At 38.3% G+C, this 14,268-nt stretch overlaps 1 pseudogene across 1 annotated transcript in view; it reads left to right on the forward strand.

Moving 5' to 3' along the window:
- Positions 1-2,315: 2,315 nt before the first annotated feature.
- Znf41-ps (ZNF41, pseudogene) overlaps positions 2,316-14,268 on the forward strand; it is a 42,464-nt pseudogene continuing 30,511 nt past the window's right edge. Inside the window, exon 1 of the transcript NR_040355.1 lies at positions 2,316-2,358. The product of NR_040355.1 is annotated as a ZNF41, pseudogene (transcript). The remainder of the gene's footprint in view (positions 2,359-14,268) is intronic.

Raw genomic sequence — 14,268 nt, forward strand, 5'->3', positions numbered from 1 at the left:
ACAAAAATAATTCCATGATATACATTCATTCCATGTATTTACTGTTATTGAAACTAAAGCCTAACATATATCAGTCATGCAGGAATTTAGGATCTGTTTCTGAAATGTTGACAACAATACTCACCCTTTATGTCACAGGCAAGATTCATAAAGTGACATGCTTTGTAAAAATGTCCTGATTATTCCCTGAATATTCATGCATTCCTATGCCCAGTTTTTCTAGCCCATTTGATGTTGTCTTGAAATGCCTGGGTCATAGAGATTTACATATTATAAATTTATGACAGCATTATATTTTTCCCTATATCTACATTTCCGTTCTACAGAAAGTCCTCTTACCACTCAATTTCCCATCACATGAGTTAGGGATTATCCTCATTTCTTTCATGCATGTTACAGCTGTTAGAATATTTACAGAGAAACATTCTGGCAGAGTATTTGTACTATCCATTTTCTTTGCTATTGGAGGTATTTCAAAGCTCCTAAAGTTTTCTTTAATTTGTGCTATTTAAATCTCCTGGTGATTTTCAGGTGAATGGCCTTTGTAGGAAATTAGTGTGGAGGCTTTGCACATCCTTGTCTCTCTCTGCTTAGTAGAATAGAAGGATGACAGATGTCTTCAGTTTTTGTAGTGATAGGTTTAGGATGATGGCTACTATGTTTATTAGACTCAGTCATGTTCTTTCTTTCTTTCTTTTTTTTTTTTTAAAGATTTGTTTTTTTTTATGTAAGTACACTGTCTCTGTCTTCAAACACACCAGAAGAGGACATCAGATCCCATTAAGAATGGTTTGCTGGGAATTGAACTCAGGACCTGAGTGATGTTCTTTCTCTTCCACATTCTTCAGAGCTTTCATAGTGATCCACTGTGATATTTTGCCCTAGGCCTTTCATAGATATACTGACATGGTTGAGAGCCTTCTCTCACTGATTGTATGTACTTTGTGCCTTGAGTTATTTGGTTTGTGCTTTTTGAAACAGTCTTGCATCTATGGCATGAAATCAAGTTGAGTTCATTTTCTATATCCATTAGAGAGAATTTCTTTATTATTTTATTCATGCATATTTTTATGGTCATTTGCTTTTGCATCCCGGTACAGACAGCTTTGTGTGATGACTGCACCACATTCCCTACTTTCTGTATTCTGCAATGTTCTCTGTGCAAGATGATTGAGGGATTTTCTAAAGAAATTTGTGAATTAGGTGCTACATCTATTTAGTCTCAGATAGTGTTAAAAGACACCCTGCAGGCCTTGATTTCCATACTTGCTTATTGCTGGGCCTAGTGTTAAGACATAGAAAGCTTTCTTGTTCACTTGTTCCTAGGATATCATTTTTTTCCCTGTTAGTTCTCATTAATTGTGTATGACTTTCTATGGTACTCCATCATCTGCTATTTCCCAGTTTCAATATAAACTAATGAGGCAGGGGCATCAAAAGAGACCACCTGTATACCCGTTAAAAGCTAAGAGAAATATTTGACATGAGAGAACTATAAGGTCAATGTAATACAAAAATGTGCTGAATATTTGCTTATACCAACTTTGTGTAGTAATAGTATCTTGATGTTTAGAATGAGTTCTTATGTTTTTATTCATGCATAAATATGTTTGTGTGTATGTATGTATGTATATATGTATATATGTGTATATATATATGCATTAGTATTTATTTCAGGAGACCCTGTCATACATTCTTACTTTCTTTTTTTTTTTTTTTTTTTTTTTCCTTTTCTTGGCTTTTTGAGATAGACATTCTTACTTTCATTTGGAACTACAACATCGTTACCAGGTAGAATCTTTGTCTGTATTCCAAGACAACAGGGCACATATAGTACATAGATACACTGTATCTGCCTGTGAGAATGAAATGGAATCTCATCATAGGGTTAGGTGTGGTATTCTAGTATGATATCTAATGAAATACTATTCAACTGTGGGCATCATTCATGGTGGGCACTAGCCATTTGTCTTTGACTCTAGACCCAGGAAGATAAGTTCTCAATAACAACCCTGATAATAGTGTTTTACAGCCTGGATGCATATACTCTGTGTTTATGTCAGGTGTCCATTGAAGTCAGAAAGAGTCCTAGGATTATATTCATATTCCTTACTACACTAAATATGTCACTCCATGCTCTCATGTCTGTAGAAATGTTGGCAAGATTCCTTGTATCATGTTGCTTTTAATGTCATTTCATGTGGTTTATCATTGTCCATTACATTGTTGTAGTAATTTCATTTTTTTATTTGCAAACCCTGTTGTGAAACTTCAAGAAGAGTTCCAATATTTGAAAATGGGAAAAAAAAGAAAAAAAAGAAAAAAAAAAGAATGAGTTCTTCTCTGGTAAAATTCCAGGTCAGTGTGCTGTTCACATTTCTTTGAAAATTCCTTTTTCACTCAAATCATTCCATATTTCTGTTATTGATATGTGGTCATGGTATGTAAAGGATTTATTTTCTATGATATTCATTTTCTTCTGGGATGTGGAGAATTTAACGGTTGGGTCTTATCACATATATAATACCATTATATTCCCTGAATCTTTAACTGTGAGGACATACAATTTCCATGGACTGAAGACCTGCAAGTCTCAAAGATAATCTATTGTAAATAATGCTCAAATTTTATCAATTGCTAATTTCTACTTTGGATGGAGTTGTGTCCTTTTATATTAGTATGGAAGGAAGTTCTCATGTGTCACTTAATTTGCATTGGGGTCCCTGTGCTCAGTCTTATTGTTATCTGCAAGCACCACAAATGCATTTGTATTGGTCAGACTCTGGCATAGCCTCAGGGGATAGCTATACCAGGCTCCTGTCAGCAAGTGCTTCTTGGCATCTGCAATAGTGTCTGGGGTTGGTGTCTGAAGATGGGATGGATCCCTAGGTGGGGCAGTCTCTGGATGGCCATTTCTTCAGTTTCTGATCCATTCTTTGTCCCTGCATTTCCTTTAGAAAGGAACCACTCTGGGTTAAAAATCTTGAGATGGGTGGGTGGCCCCTTTCTTCAACTGTGGTCCTTGCCTATGCACTGTATATGGTCTCTACAGGTTCAGTCCCCAATTTGTTGGGTATTTCAGCTAATGTCATCACAGTTGGGTCCTGGGGAACTCTTGCTTTCTTGGCATCTGGGACTTTCTAGTGGATACAGCCAGTTTCTGGCTACACCCCGCAGTGCTACACACCTCCATTCAATTTTCTGACTCTCAATACTTCTCCCCTGTCTCCTCCCACTCCTAATTCGCCTCTCCCCACCCATCTCCCCCCCCCTCTCAGGTCCCTCCCTCCCTTTACTTCCCTTCATAATTTTTCTCCTAAGTAAGACTGAAGCTTCCACAGTCCTTCTTGTTAGGCTTCATGTGGTCTGTGAGTTGTATCTTGGGTATTCCAAGCTTTGGGGCTAATATCCACTTATCAGTGACTGTATACAATGTGTATCCTTCTTAGGATGATATTTTTTAGTTCCATCCACTTGCCTGCAAATTTTATGAAGTCATTGTTTTTAATAGCTGTGTGTTACCCCTTTGTGTAAATGTACCACATTATCTTTATCAATTCCATTGTTAAAGGACATCTGGGTTGTTTCCAGCTCCTGGCTATTATAAATAAGTCTTGAATGAACATAATAGAGCATGCGTACTTGTTATATGTTGGAGCATCTTTTGGATATATGCTCATGAATGGTATAGCTGGGTCCTCAAGTAGACTATTTCCAGTTTTCTGAGGAACTACTAGACTGTTTTCCAGAGTGGTCATACCAGCTTGCAATCAATCCCACCAGCAATGGGTTATCTTCCCCTTTCTCCACATCCTAACCAGCATCTGCTGTTACAGGAGTTTTGATCTATTTGCATTTCCTTATGACTAAGAATGTCATTTCTTTAGGTGCTTCTCAGCCATTCAAGATTCCTCAGTTGAGAAAACTTTGTTTATCTATATACCCTATTCTTTCTTTACATTTTTAAATATATTTTTTATTAGATATTTTCTTCACTTACATTTCAAATGCTATCCCCTTTCCTAGTTTCTTCTCCGAAAATCCCGTATTCCCTTCCCCCTCCGCCTGCTCCCCAAGCCACCCACTCCCTCTTCCTGGACCTGGCATTCCTCTATCCTGGGACATAGACCCTTTGCAAGACCAAGGGCCTCTCCTCCCATTGATGGCCGACTAGGCCAGCACTGTAACATATACAGGTAGAGACACGAGTACAACCTTCTTTTCTTTGACTGGTGGTTTAGTCCCAGGGAGCTCTGGGGTTACTGGTTAGTTCATATTGTTGTTCCTCCTATAGGGCTGCAGACCCCTTCAGCTCCTTGGGTGCTTTCTCTAGCTCCTTCATTGGGGACTCTGTGCTCCATCCAATTGATGACTGTGAACATCCACTTCTGTATTTGCTAGGCACTGGCATATCCTCACAGAGGACAGCTGTATTAGGGTCCTGCCAGCAAACTCTTGTTGACATCTGCAATAGTCTCTGGGTGTGGTGGTTGTTTTGGGGATGGATCCCCGGGTGGGGCAGTCTCTGGATGGTCCTTCCTTCAGTCTCAGCTCCAAACTTTGTCTCTGTAACTCCTTCCATGGATATTTTGTACCTCCTTCTAAGAACGATCTAAGTATCCACACTTGGGTCTTCCTTCTTTTTGTGTTTTGCATGCTTTGCAAATTATATCTTGGATATTCTAAGTTTCTGGGCTAATATCTGCTTTTCAGTGAGTGCATATCATGTATGGTTTTTTGTGATTGGATTATCTCACTCAGGATGATATCCTCCAGATGCATCCATGTACCTAAGAATTCCATGAATTCATTCTTTTTTTTTGTTTTGTTTTTGGTGGTTTTGTTTGTTTGTTGTTTCGAGACAGGGTTTCTCTGTGTAGTCCTGGCTTGTCCTGGAACTCACTCAGAAGGTCAGGCTGGCCTCAAACTCAGAAATCCACCTGCCTCTGCCTCCCAAGTGCTGGGATTAAAGGCATATGCCACCATGCCAGGAAATTCATTCTTTTTAATTGCTGAGTAGTCCATCTGATTTAGGATTGGTAAAGATCTTTTCCCAATCTGTTGCTGGTCTTTTTGACTTATGGACAGTGTCTTTTGCCTTACAGAAGCTTTGCAATTTTTTTAAAAATATTTATTTTATTTTATTTTATCTTATTACATGTGAGTACACTGTAGCTGTCTTCAGACACTCTGGAAGAGGGCGTCAGATCTTGTTACGGATGGTTGTGAGCCACCATGTGGTTGCTGGGATTTGAACTCAGGACCTTCAGAAGAGCAGTCAGTGCTCTTAACCACTGAGCCATCTCACCAGCCCAGCTTTGCAATTTTACGAGGTCCCATTTGTTAATTCTTGATCTTACAGCACAAGCCATTGCTGATCTGTGTAGGAATTTTCCCCCTGTGCCCATATCTTCGAGGCTTTTCCCTACTTTCTCCTCTTAATTTCAGTGTCTCTGGTCTTTTGTGGAGGTCTTTGATCCACTTAGACTTGAGCTTTGTACAAGGAGATAAGAATGGATTAATTTGTATTCTTCTACATGATAACCACCAGTTGTGCCGGCACCATTTGTTCAAAATGCTGTCTTTTTTCCACTGGATGGTTTTAGCTCCCTTGTCAAAGATCAAGTGACCGTTGGTGTGTGGGTTCATTTCTGGGTCTTCAATTCTATTTCATTGATTTCCCTGTCTGTCGCTGTACCTGGACCATCCAGTGTTTATCACAATTGCTCTGTAGTAACGCTTTAGGTCAGGCATTGTGATTCCACTAGAGGTTCTTTTACCATTGAGAAGAATTTCTGCTATCCTTGTTTTTTTGTTATTCCAGATGAATTTGCAAATTGCCCTTTCTAATTCGTTGAAGAACTGAGTTGGAATTTTGATGGGGATTGCATTGAATCTGTAGATTGCTTTTGGTAAGATAGCCATTTTTACTATATTGATCCTGCCAATCCATGAACATGGGAGATCTTTCCATCTTCTGAGATCTTCTTTGATTTCTTTCCTCAGAGATTTGAAGTTCTTATACAGATCTTTCGCTTCCTTAGTTAGAGTCACACCAAGGTATTTTATATTATTTGTGACTATTGTGAAGCGTGTTGTTTTCCTAATTTCTTTCTCAGCCTGTTTAGCCTTTGTGTAGAGAAAGGCCATTGACTTGTTTGAGTTAATTTTATATTCAGCTACTGCACTGAAGCTGTTTATCAGGTTTAGGAGTTCTCTGGTGGAATTTTTAGGATCACTTATATATACACCATCATATCATCTGCAAAAAGTGATATTTTGACTACTTCCTTTCCAATTTGTATCCCCTTGACCTCCTTTTGTTGTCTAATTGCTCTGGCTAGAACTTCTGGTAATACATTGAATGGGTAGGGAGAAAGTGCCTTGTCTATAGTCTCTAATTTTAGTGGGATTGGTTCCAGCTTCTCTCCATTTACTTTGATGTTGGCTACTGGTTTGCTGTATATTGCTTTTATTATGTTTAGGTATGGGCCTTGAATTCCTGATCTTCCCAAGCCTTTTACCATGAATGGGTGTTGGATTTTGTCAAATGCTTTCTCAGCATCTAACAAGATGATCATGTGTTTTTTTGTCTTTGTGTTTGTTTATGAAGTGGATTATATTGATAAATTTCTGTATATTAAACCATCCCTGCATCCCTGGAATCAAGCCTACTTGATCATGATGGATGATTGCTTTGATGAGTTCTTGGATTCTTTTAGTGAGAATTTTATTGAGTATTTTTGAGTTGATATTCTTAAGGGAAATTGGTTTGAAGTTCTCTATCTTTGTTGGGTCTTTATGTGGTTTAGGTATCAGAGTAATTGTGGCCTCATAGAATGAATTGGGTAAAGTACCTTCTGTTTCTCTTTAGTTGAATAGTTTGAGGAGAACTGGAATTAGGTCTTCTTTGTAGGTCTGTTAGAAATTCTGCACTAAGTACATCTGGACCTGGGCTTTTTTTGGTTGGGAGACTTTTAATGACTGCTTTTATTTCTTTAGGGGTTATGGGATTGCTTATGTGATCCGATTTAACTTTGGTACCTGGTAAGTGTCAAGAAAATTGTCCATTTCATCCAGGTTTTCCAGTTTTGTTGACTATAGGATTTTATAGTAGAATGATTTTTTTGGATTTCTTTGGTTTCTGTTGTTATGTCTCCCTTTTCGTTTCTGATTTTGTTAATTTGGTTACTGTCTCTGTGGTGTCTTGTTAGTCTCACTAAGGGTTTATCTATCTTGTTGATTTTTTCAAAGAATCAGCTGTTCTGAGTTTGAGTAAACTAAGGAATTTCTGAGTTATTAAAACTGGCAAGTAAACTCTAAATTTTCCCTGTAGACTCAGTGGTTGAGGCTGAGTGAAACTTCAAGATTCTGATCCCAGGGTTCTTTATTAAGTATAATTTTGGAAAGAAATTTCTTGGTAATAATTGTCTTAGTCCTCTGTGCACAATGAAGGTGAAGGTGTGACTACCTCAAAAGTCTTTTGCAAAGTACATGTGTTTCTTTTTTAAAGTTGGATTCTAAAAATAAGGGCCTAGAGGAGGATCAAGCATACAGTGTAGAGGACACCAAGCTGTAAGGTACATGTCCTATGTCCCCCAAGGATGGTTTGTTCTCATGGAGAAACAATAACCTAGGATTGTTGTCTGGGACAATTTAATAGTCTGGGACTTTCAGGTGTGGTGTGGCACAACAACTACCACAGGTCACCAAGCTGCTTACTACATCCATTCCTTCACTTCTGGTAAAAAACAAACAAACAAACAAACAAATAAACAACTGTACTTCTCTTGCACTGAAGAACAAACTCTGGTTTTATACCCTAGAGCTTATTTTTATTTATTTATTTATTCATTTATTTTAGTTTTTCAAGATAGGGTTCCTCTGTATCCTGTTCCTCCCTGGCTGTCCTGGAACTCACTTTGTAGACCAGGCTGGCCTCTAAATCAGAAATCCGCCTGCCTCTGCCTCCCAAGTGCTGGGATTAAAGGTGTATGCCACCACGCCTGGCCTAGAGCTTATTTTTGATCATAATATCCTTTTGTTCTCTACAGAAAAAAAAAAATTATGGATGTATCTAGTTCTTAGGATGTTAATGTTGTGTTAGTGTAAATGGAAAGACAATCAAAAGATGTTTTCTAGAATATAAATTATGTTGTTGAGATATACAAAGTGTGATTACATTGCTTGACTTTATAGACATAAAACATGGAAGTGCTGCTGGCATAATTCCAGCAATCAAACACTGTGGCAGGTGTAACCCTAACTCATGTCCACACACACTTGTGTATATAGATATATAACATTTAACCAAAGTGCTTTTGGTATTCAAGTCAAATTAGACATTGATTGGTTATTCCCAGTAAATTCATGACATCATTGCCCTAAGCATATTTTCTGAAAAGGAAAAATTATAGATCAACGTCTTTTTGGTTGGTTCTGTGTATATATTTTACTTTGTGTACCTTTCAAAGCATCTTCCCTAATGAGGACACTGGAATATAAGAGTCAATGTTCTTACTGGCACCAGTTTGCCCTTTTCATATACAGTGTTTTGTGTCAGCCCTGTCTTTAGCAATGAAGACTTATTGTCAGTTTGTGAAAAGCAACCCCTTTTGTTGTCAGTGGCCTGCATTCTCTGGGTATTTTTATGAGATCACTTTGGCTAGCAACTTTCTTGATGTAACACAGTTGAAAAGACAAGATCAACTGGAACTCCATCTCTTTCAGTATTCAAAGACTTCATTTAAACCATCTTCATACACTTATAAAGTGGTACTTTTCAAAAAAAATTTTTTTTTGCAGATATCTTACTAAGAATGTATCCAACAGAACTCCATGGAGTCTTGCTCCGTGGTCCTTTCCTATGCATTGGCAGAACCATGAGTGTGACAATATATTATATAAAAGATCTTACCTTCTAATAGATGGAGAATTTTCCTGGACCTCACAGCCAGTTACCTAATCCTTTATAAAACTCTGTTAAAGATTACTGTTCACTGTCCCATTCTTTCCCCACGTGATGGTTCCCTTAATGTTCTAGAAACACTCCAAAGCTCTCTCTTATGCCCAGCCAGAGAGATACAAACAAACAACAGATTACTCAGATAGACACAAACATGGAGACAAAAGGCAGACAGAAAGGGAGATATACACAAGGTAGCCTTCAGGAAGTTACAGATTTAAACTAACTGAACAGACACACAGAGGATGGAAGGCACAGGGAACATGAAGTAGAGAATTCAACTTTGGACTCACACTTAATTAAATGCTCTGAGGAAAAGGCTTTTATTTCTTTCCTTAACTCAACTCAGATGCATTATTAACCACCAGTATGTTTAATCTACTCACATATGAAGAATCAATTAACTTGTGACCTTTTTTTTTTTTTTTTGCATAAGTACAATATGGGAAAAACTAAAAGTCACCACAATGGGAAACTAGTAGCCCTGCCATCTGAAAGGTGTTCATGGGCTTTGAACCCTGTTCTTTAAAGTCAGACCCCCAGGTTTGGGCTTGTGCTTCTGAGCTCTCGCCTCCATGCTGAGCTAGAATCCATTTTAACCTCTCATAATCATCACAACAGGTTTTGAACCTAAGAGGTCACATGAGAATCCTGGAACTCATTACAATCATGAAAAGAGTTGACTTCCTAGCAATAGTCTAATGAGACTTGGGTAAATCTCGAGTCTTCTTTCCCCAGCTTATACTGATATGCATGGGTGTCATAGAGTGTTTCAGTGAACAATCAGGAAACTATTTATCAACAAACAGTGCAGTGTGTATTGTAATTTTGTTCTAGTTTTTCTTTCTTTCCTTCTTACTTTTTTTTCTTCTTCTTCTTTTTTTTTTTTTTCACTTTTTTGACAAAAATCTAGACAGTTTTCCAAAGGAGTTTCTCTTAATTGCCTCACCCTTCAAGCAGTAAATAATATTGTGCCTTGACTTAATATCATTTTAATTCACCATTTTCTTTGACTGAGGTACCCACCTCCTCTACCTTTTCTTTAAGTCTGATAATCTGTCTCCCACAGTTTCTCTATGTTTTTGTTTTTGTTTTTTTTAACCTCACTACATTTTCTTTTCAGGTGTTTTTTTTTTTTTGTTTTTTTTTGTTTTTTGGTTTTGTTTTGTTTTTTGGCATTCCTGAGCACCTATTGAACTCAATTTTAATATTTTATAGTGTCCTCAGGCATCTGGTATTATTTTCTTGTTCATGGTTCATTTTGTTCCTGTCTGAGTGGATTCACATGGTTTACAAACTTTAATGTCCCTGATGTGTGTTTTCTATTCTTTATCTTGGATATCACATAAATTGTGCTCCTTATAGGATACCTCTATGGTTTGCAGTTTGAGCCAAGGACATTTTATCATAGTTTCTGTTTGTTTTGGGTATTTGTTCTTAGCATCAGAATTCAGAGGGATTGCTTAATTGTGTGCATTTTTAGCCTACATTGCTAGACTCACAATATGAGAAGTTAGACAGGATTAGTTGTATCTGAAGGGTTCAGAACCCAGGTTCAGTGTCCTACTACATCCAGCTCTGGTCTAGTCTGGCAGCAACCTTGTGGGGAAGCTGTGCAGAGTAGGTCATGGGAAGTTTTGTGAGAGGCAGCCTGCAACAGATTTGGGGGAGGGGTTCCTGATGGAGAGTGTGAGATTCCTGCATAAATTGATGAGTTTAAGGAAAAGACACCTTAAAAGCCAAGGAAAAAGCAAGCAAGCAAGCAAGCAAACAAACAAACAAAAAATCCAAAACAACAAAAATTAGTGTGAAGAAGTGGGTAGCTAATGACTTAAAAGTTCCTGAAGTAGGTGGTCTTAGAAGAATTCCAGGAACCTGTTGAATATTGGGCGGGTCCAGAAGGCGGGGCTAGGCAGAAGTGAAGGGAAGTTCCTAGGTTTCATCATTCTCTTTGTATCTTGGTTGCCTGGTGGTCAGGAAGTCCTGGAGGGAAACTTGTGCCTAGTATTAGTGGAACATGAAAACTTCCTTAAGCAACAGTTGCTGTGCTGGCCTCCTAGGACATTGAGCAGCTGGCCCTGTCACCTTCCAGGTCAGAGGAGCTGTTGTACTGGTTAATGGGCAGGAGCAGGGCAGGTGTGTGGAGCATGGTTGCATTTTCTGCCTCCACTATCTCAATTCTGTTGTGGATATCTTACCATTATCAGGAAGTTTGAGATCCTGTGAATTGGGTTCATGGTGATGTTTTAATTAATTTTATGGTTGCCAGAATATATATACATAATATATTATTATTATTCATTTAAATAACCCCGTAGATCCTTGGCCTTCTCTGGAGTTTGTGTACCGGGATGGTTGTCTTTTCAAAAGCCTTAATAGAGCTCCTCGAATTCAAATTCATTCATGCTTTCTTAACTCGCCTGTTCCTCCATTTGCCATTTCATTTCCCTTTCTCCAGGGAACTGAATAGGCACCCAGAGAGAGCTTTGTAGATATTTGTCATATGGGGGACCAGTGCAGATTTGATTGAATTAGAAAATATTCTTTTTAAAGTACCGTCATGTTGCTGTACATATTAATATTAACCTAGCAAAGTTATAGTCTCCGTTAGTTTAACACTGAGGTATATGCAGTCTTTGATGTAAATACAGCATTGAGAAATGTGTCTTCATAGGCTTAGTTATTAATGTCACACCTTAGGTTTGAATAAAACATGAAGACAGGATTGCAGCAAGGTACAGCTGAGGAGAAGATATATAGTAGGTTCTGTCAACCCTGAGTGTTTCCAGAGAAAAACTAATTGTACCATGTGGGCAAGTTTTATAAAATAATACATCGTGACCAAGAGATGGATTTGGTCACATGCTACAGGCAGTTTAATAGGCCATTGTAGTTTCCTGTGAGGCTTTATCATTTTCCCAAGACATAAAGCTGCAGCAATGCACGAAGATACCTGGTTCTTATGCTGGCGGTGCAGTTAATTTTTGGCTTTTCAGTCTGAGGGAGAAAGCATTCAGAGATATCTGATTGGGTCCAGACTGAACCAGGCCATCAGGTGGGGGGAGGGGAATTGAGGATGTGTTGGAGGATAGAGGGGCAGGTCAAGAGATAACCAGCAGCCAAGAAAGCACCTACCCAACTATGACTTTATTGATATATTAACAGACACCCCAGTTAGCCATTCCTCCTGAATTTCTTTGAATCCTTCCAAGGTTCAGCCCAGCATGTGTGAGAGGATAATTTCAAGCCAAGATACTTTAATAAGTGGGAAGCTTACTATGGATTAAATCAAAATTGGACAGTACCTTTGGAATAATTATGAATGCTCACTTTCCTAAGAAAAATGACTCCTTGCTTCATGAAAAGCAGTCTGCCCATGCACATTCATGGTTTGTTGAGTTCTGCGCTGTGGACTTCTTACAGGTGTGGTAATGCTTAGACGCTGCACTCAGGAGTTTTTTCAGAGATCTCTTGTTGGAGAAGGTCAAAAGTTTGGATCCTGCATTTCACAATGTTTTTCTTACATTCTTCCTTGTTCTGCAGTGTTTCTGGGAAATGGAATCTGTATGTGTGCTAACTGTGTGACTGACTCTCACATCTCTAGGGTAAACAGAAATCCTCAGGGAAAAAGAGACATTCTCATGATATCTTCTCTTTCCTTCATGTTTATCCTTCCACCTGGTGTTGGCATCTTTCATTTTTGTCACATGAAAAGGTCCAGGTTCTTTTTGAACGATATTTTCCCATTTTCAGGTCTCCATTACTCAGCCAAATCTGCATAACTATAAATCAAATCTAAGAGCCCTAAGATGGTAAAGGCCAAGGAGACTCTATTGAAGGATCCAGGTGTGTTAGAGGCTTTGAACAAGGAGTGGGGTGTGGGTTCACCTGAAAATGTATGTATTCCTATGCCCATTTTTTATTACACACTTGATGCTGTCTGCAAATGCCCAGGGCATCAAGTTTTACATGTTGTAAATTTATGGCAGTATTGTATTTTTCCCTGCATCTCCAATTTCTGTTTTACAGAAAATCCTGTTGTCAGTAAATTTTCCATCACATGAATTAGGGATTATACTCAGTTCATACATACTACAATTGTTAGAATATTCACAGAGAAACATTCTGGTATTATCTGGTTTCTTTGGTATTGCAGATATTACAGAGCTCCTAGAGTTTAATCTAATCTCTGCTATCTAAATCTCCTAGTGCTTGCATTTTCAGGTGAATGGCCTTTGCACATGAAGTGTCCCAGAGTGCTTGCACAGTTAGCATCTCTTCTTTCCCTGTACCGTCCCTTGTTATTCATGTTTTCATCCAATCCTTGTGTTTCATATATGTTTTAAGGAAGGTTTTGGATGGGTATCCATGCTGTCATATATTCATAATTCCATGTTCCATGGTAAATGACAGCAGGGGTTTCCATAACTCCACTTTCTCCTTCTTTTACAGTCTTTGCCTTTTTCCCACTGCTGGCTTTTTATTCAGCACTCTCTGAATTGGCAGTTTCCCTTTACAAACCATGTTTGGCTGAGTTATCCAGAAAGCACCAACAATTTAAATGTATTTCCAGTATTTCTACATATAGCAGTATGTCAGTTATAAATTCATTTTTGGGCCTGTGGTCATTTTGTTTTTTTTTTTTTTTTTTTTGTTTTGTTTTGTTTTGTTGTTTGTTTATTTGTTTGGTTTGTTTTTTGAGACAGGGTTTGTCTGTATAGCCCTGGCTGCCCTGGAACTCACTTTGTAGACCAGGCTGGCCTCGAACTCAGAAATCTGCCTGCCTCTGCCTCCCAAGTACTGGGATTAAAGGCGTGCACCACCATACCCGGCTTGGGCCTGTGATCTTTAGAGTGACTTTTGACCAGCTTCTAGTGAATGTCTATTTCCTTTGTAGGCTGACCTCAGTTCAAACCAGTAAAGTTTCTGTTACCTACTTGTCACTACTACACCTGTCAACATACCTTGTTAGACAGGTTGGTATTACAGCACAAGGGTCAGTCAGTATCTAGGGAGAACCATTAATGACACCTTACACCCATCAGCCTGCAGAGATCCTTTTAGCAGTATGTATGCTAAACCAGCATATCCAAGATCCTTCTAGACACTGAGTGCTCTTCTCACTTATCAGATTGTTCTTTAGGAATGTATAAAACCAAATGATATATTTTTTTATATTTTTTCTTGTATTCTATAGCGTGTTAAGTATTTTATCAGATTGGATTATTTCTTGGGATACTTGCAAGTCTTGACTTAAAGAATTATCTTTTTTGTAATTCGAGAAAACTTACCTTCCTCATATC

This window comes from Mus musculus, chromosome 4 (assembly GCF_000001635.26).
Source record: "Mus musculus strain C57BL/6J chromosome 4, GRCm38.p6 C57BL/6J".
Classification (NCBI taxonomy): domain Eukaryota; kingdom Metazoa; phylum Chordata; class Mammalia; order Rodentia; family Muridae; genus Mus; species Mus musculus.